Raw genomic sequence first — 6075 nt, 5'->3', positions numbered from 1 at the left:
ATTCTGGTAGTCGTAGAAGGTACTCTGCTAGTTGGTTTTGTCACATCCAACCCAGAGAATCGTCTTTTCACCAAAGTTCTAAAGAAGGGAGATGTATTTGTGTTCCCAATTGGTCTCATTCACTTTCAGTTCAATGCGGGAAAGACTAATGCCGTAGCCTTTGCTGGTTTGAGCAGCCAAAATGCAGGAGTCATCACGATAGCAAATGCTGTTTTCGGATCTAATCTTCCCATCAACTCTGATGTTCTCGCCAAAGCTTTCCAACTTGACAAGAATATTATTAAAGATCTTCAGAAGAAGTTCTGATGGGATAATTAGAGAAACTTATAAAACTATTATGAACCCTTTTCCCGTTTTCCTCATTCCATCATTACAATTTTAAAATAAAAGGTTGCGTATGTAATGCTCCTTTAGGGGAGTTGGAGTATAAAATAATGTTGACATTTGCTGATCATATCTCTCTTTGCGTGTGTGTGTGTGTGTGTAACACAGTAAGAAAGTATTGGGGTTGAATTAAAGGACGTAACTCCTTTTTGAACCAGCCATATTTGTCAAGCATATAAAAATGGACAAATTCCAACTTGTCTATGTGGGATTTTAACCATAACTTGCCTATATAGGATGGAATTTGGTTTAATTTATCATAATATTACTGTATATGTTTAAACTCATCTTTTTAACTTGAATTCAGACTTCTTATTCTAAGGGAGTTTTAGAGAAATTGTGATGTTTATTTTGGTTATTAAAATGAAAAATGCTATGCTTGCAAACAAATTTTACAAAAAAACTTTTACAACATGACGTGGCACAATATGATTGGGTTTATCAAAACTTGAATTTATCTCATTTCCAATTATATTGTGCCACATCCTGTTATAAAAGTTTGTTTGTAAAATCTTGTTTGTCAGCCTAGCATTCCTCTATTAAAACACCTTTCATTAACTCCAAAGTTTTCACATTTTGGACAATGAAATTAGAGGGTTAGTTACCATGTGATCATCAAGAGATTCACTTCCCATTAAAAATTTACTTCATATTTCTAAAGGATCGCTCAATCGGCTGGAGACCATCCTTTATGGAGCGGAGATCACAAGTTTGAAACCTCCTACCCCTTTTCCCTCCTCTTGTGCAAACACGTCAAAAAAATTGCCCTCGGGTTTTATAGAAGGCTTTCGCATCGTTTGAAAAGTTTGAGAATAAAATTAGGGTTAATTTCCTTTTTAGTACTTAGGTTTTCACTTTTTTTATTTTTTCTTACCTAGGTTTCAAATCATATCATAGATGATACCTGACTTATGGGTAAAGACCAATTTAGTACATCCGTCAGCCCAAACTAACAGACTACCACAAGTCATAATGTAATGCCACATGTCCTAAAAATAATTAAAAAAATAAACAAATAAATAAATCCTAAAAATAAATTAAAAAGCAAATAATAGGATGGCCTGGCTACCCCATATTGGCCCACGACGGTGACCGGCCACCCCCACTTTGGCCATTGGGGGTAGCTGAGGCTAGAATGTTGTGCCCAAACCCCCAAGGCCATTGGGGGTAGTTCGCCACCCCTAATGGTCAAGAAGTGGTGGCCGAAACCACCCCCAAAGGTTTTGGGGTGGCTCAACCATGGTAATGCAAGAAGCATCACGCGATTTGCAGCAGATCTTAGGCCTGTAGTTTGGAAGATTGCTTCAAAGAAAATTGAAAGAGTTTTGCCCGTTGGACTCAAGTTTGGTCCTGGATGGATAGGAGAAAACAAGGCATTATTAAAGCACATGCAGTCTTTATTTACCGAGGAGAAATATTCAGAGACCTCAATACCAGATGACAATGCAAGCAAGCTTCCCCATCACAGCAGATCCGACTAAAACAGTGTTTTTGCAAATGGATTTTTGTGGGAAGGTCGAGAAGACTTTTGAAGAGAAATACGATTTCGATCATAAACAAGACCGGCTGATCAGTTGACATCTTCAGCAACCTAGATTTGAAGACCAAAGCTTCTTTACGAATATGTTAAGGCATTGATCGATAGCCATCAAAATCAGAAGAAGAAATCAAAACGTGGTTAAAAAGTCTGCATTAGTTGTTGAAGAACTTGGTCCTTGTAATATTAAATATCCATAACCATTCAAGACTTTCTGTAGCAGAACCAATGACCATTTCCATAGCAGTTATCTCTATAATGCACATGTTTCCCATTCAATATTTTATCACCCATCACCAAGTTACACGCAGAGCTTATTTAGATATGATGAAAGGAGTCCATTTCCTTGCAATTGTGGCTCTCTTGTCCCTTGCATCCACCCTTGTCTCTGCCTTCGATCCCAGCCTTCTTCAGGACATTTGTGTTGCAATTGATGACCACAGGTCTGTTGGTATATATATATTTATTTTCATTCCTTTCTGCTTACAAGCATTACTGTATATCTTTATTGATTTCTTACTCTTGTATGCTATCTTACAATCTATTGTTTCCTGCAGTGTTTGTGAATGGAAAATTCTGCAAGGATTTGAAGGATACCAAGGCCGATGATTTCTACTAATCTAGGCTCCAAATTCCTGGAAATACAGCGAATCAAGTTGGGTCGAATGTCACTACTATGACTGTGGACCAAAGCCTAGGACTCAACACTCTAGGCATATCTTTGGTTCGTATTAACTATGCACCATATGGCCAAAATGCCGTTCACACTCACCCTCGTGCCACAGAGATTCTGGTAGTCGTAGAAGGTACTTTGTTAGTTGGTTTTGTCACATCCAACCCAGAGAATCGTCTTTTCACCAAAATACTAAAGAAGGGAGAAGTCTTTGTGTTCCCAATTGATCTCATTCACGTTCAGTTCAATGCGGGAAAGACTAATGCTGTAGCCTTTGCTGGTTTGAGCAGCCAAAATGCAGGTGTCATCACGATAGTAAATGCTATTTTCGGATCTAATCCTCCCATCAATGCTAATGTTCTAGCCAAGGCCTTCCAACTTGACATGAATTTTATTGAAGCTCTTCAGAAAAAGTTCTGATAGAAACTTATGAAACTATAATGATTCCTTTGCTAGTTTTCCTCATTTCATCATAACAATATTAAAATAAAAGGTTGCATATGTAACTCTCCCTTAATGGAGTTGGAGTATAAAATAATGTTGACATTTGTTGAGCATATATCTCTATCTCTCTCTCTCTCTCTCTCTCTCTGCGCGTGTGTAAAAAACAGAAAGAAATGGAAAAAAGTATTGGGGTTGAATTGAAGGTCATAAATCCTTATTGAACCAGCCATATTTGTCAATGCATGTTGTTAGGGAGAGAAACACTAAGGGAGTCAAATAAGGGTAAGTTAATATACATATGAGGATACCACTTTTAGCCCAAAAGCCTAAGCTAATGGGCTTGGGTTCATTTACGTATATTAAGTACATTTTTTCTTTATTTTTTTTCAATGTGAGACACAAACTTCACAAATGTATGCACAACAAATATCCCATCACTTGTGGGCCTCTACCACATTGACCAAACTCCCCCTCACACAAAAGTGTCCTGCATATTCCAAGAGAAATGACACGTTTTGTTACGTGAGTCAAACCAAAATACTTGTAGGAGCAAAGCAGAAGCTAACCATCGGCTCTAATACCAATTGTTGGGGAGAGAAACACAAAGAAAGTTATACAAAAGTAAGTTAATATATATATTAGGACATCACTTCTAGTCCAAAAGCCTAAATTAACGAGCTTGAGTCCACTTAAGTATATTAAGTACTCTTTTTCTTTATATTTTCTCAATGTAGGACACAAACTTCACAACAAGTGTATGCATAACACATAAAAAATGACATATTCCAATTTGTCTATATAGCTAGGGAGGTCACCTCTCCATGTTTGATTTTTAACCATAATTTGTCTATATAGGATGTAATTGGTTTAATTTCTCATAATTTTACTTTAAAATTTTAAACTCTTCTTTTTAACTCGAATTCAAACTTCTTGGTCTATCTAAGGGTATCTTAGAAAAATTGTGATGTTTATTTTGGCTTATTAAAATACATATCGTTAGTAAGTTTTCATATTTTGGGACAATGAAGTTAGAGGGTGAGTTTTAATACAATAATTATTTTCCTTATGACTTTTCATATTACTAAGTACATCAATTTAATTATTTCTTATTTATTACATGGTACTTAGTGACCATATGACCATCGAGGTGATTCATTGAAAATTCAGCCTAGGGTATTATAGAAGAGTAATGCTAATTAGTGGACTATTATATAATTGTTATACAACTTCTTGAAATGGAAGTAAAAAATCAGCCAAGGAATTAGCCCTCGTAAAAAAATAAATAAATAAAAATAAAAAATAAAAAACTTTATTTATTTATTTTTTTTTTTTTTAGAATGATTCGGGAGCATAACTCATTATAGAAGGCTTTTGAATCCTTTGAAAAGTTTGAGGATAAAATTAACTAAAAACCTTAATTTAACATGTGATAGTACAATTATGTGAAAGTTCAAGAGTTATATTTAGACTAAAGGGGAGGATTTTTCCCACTCTTTATCCAGATGGAATAGAGAATGGAAGATCTTATAGGAATGCTTCAAAAAACAAGAAGGGAAAGTAGCTCACTTAGATAAAACATGTGCTCGAAAATTGGCTCATCTATACACTTTCAAAGCATTCTAACTTTAAAATGAAGATAAATCGACGCTAATATGAGAAATACAATTAGGAAAAGAGCAGGAATAGAAAAGGGAAGGCTTGTTGATAGCAAGCACCACCAAAAGAGAATCACCCTTCAAAAAAAATTACCAAAGTTGGAGGAGACAGCCAACGAAACAACCAACAAAGCCGCCAACGCTTCACCTTTAAGAACATCAAAGAATGGTATTTAGAGAGCACCACCAATAGACACACAACATTAGGGAAGGGTTGTTGATAGCAAGCACCACCAATGGAGAACCACCCTCCAGAACACAATTACCATAGCCAAAGGAGACAGCCAACCGAACAGCCAACAAAACCACCAACGCTTCACCTTGAAGAACATTAGAAGAATGCCGCTTTAGAGAGGCCACCAAAATAAAAGGGGGAAATACACTTTACCCCCTAAAGTATTCACACATTTACGTTTTGGCGCACAATGTTTAAAAAGTGACAAAAGACCTCCACTAAGTTTCAGACGTCAACAAAAAAGCCCATCTATTTATTTTGGCCATCAATTTCGACGGAAACCAAGTCACATGTGTGGCACGTGATACTTTTCAACCAAAAAGTTCAAAAATACCCTCGGGGGTAAATTGTAAACATAAATTACTTCGGGGGTAAAGTATAAAAAAAGAAAAAGAAAAAAAAAAGCTTATTTAAAATAAAAATAAAAAATAAAAAATAAAAAAACTAAACTAAACTAAAACAAAAAACTCGGGTTAATTTACCTTTTTAGTACCAAGGTTCTCACTTTTTCTTTTTCTTTTTTCTCACCTAGATTACAAATCGTATAATATATGGTACATGACTTATAGGACAATACCAACTTAGTACTTTCATCACATTCTGTTAGCCCAAACTAACGGACTGTCACGTGTCACCCCAAAAAAATAACACATGTCCTAAACAAATAAAAATAATTAAAAAACAATTAAAAAAGATAAACCCTAAAAAAAATTGAAAAAATTAGGCCACCCCATTTTGGCCTTTGGGGGCGGCTACGGCCAGCCCTAGACCATCCCTAGGGTGGCTAAGCCACCCCTAATAGCCAAAATGGGTGGCCCGCCCACTCCATAATTTGTTTTCAGTTTTTAAGGACTTGTGACATTTTTAAAAAGTATATATATATTTTTAAGTTTAATTTTATTTTTGTTAAGGACATGTGGCATTTTTTGGGGGTGACACATGGTAGTCCGTTAGTTTGAGCTAACAGAATGTGACGGAGGTACCAAGTTGGTCTTTTACCGTAACTCAGGTATCATCTGCGATACGATTTGTAACCTAGGTGAGGAAAAAAAAAAAAGGTAAGAACCTAATACTAAAAAGGTAATTATTTCTTAGTTTTGTTTTAGTTTAGTTTAGCGCTTTTTTTTTTTTTAATTTCTTAAATAAG

General features: G+C 35.6%; 1 pseudogene; it reads left to right on the top strand.

Moving 5' to 3' along the window:
• The first annotated feature begins 2149 nt into the window (after positions 1–2149).
• Positions 2150–3803, top strand: LOC132169692 (germin-like protein subfamily 1 member 17; annotated as a pseudogene).
• Positions 3804–6075: the final 2272 nt, after the last annotated feature.

The sequence above is a fragment of the Corylus avellana genome, chromosome ca2 (genome assembly GCF_901000735.1).
Source record: "Corylus avellana chromosome ca2, CavTom2PMs-1.0".
In the NCBI taxonomy this organism is placed as follows: domain Eukaryota; kingdom Viridiplantae; phylum Streptophyta; class Magnoliopsida; order Fagales; family Betulaceae; genus Corylus; species Corylus avellana.
The sequence above is the reverse complement of the archived record's forward strand: the minus strand, read 5'-3'. Positions and strand labels throughout refer to the sequence as shown.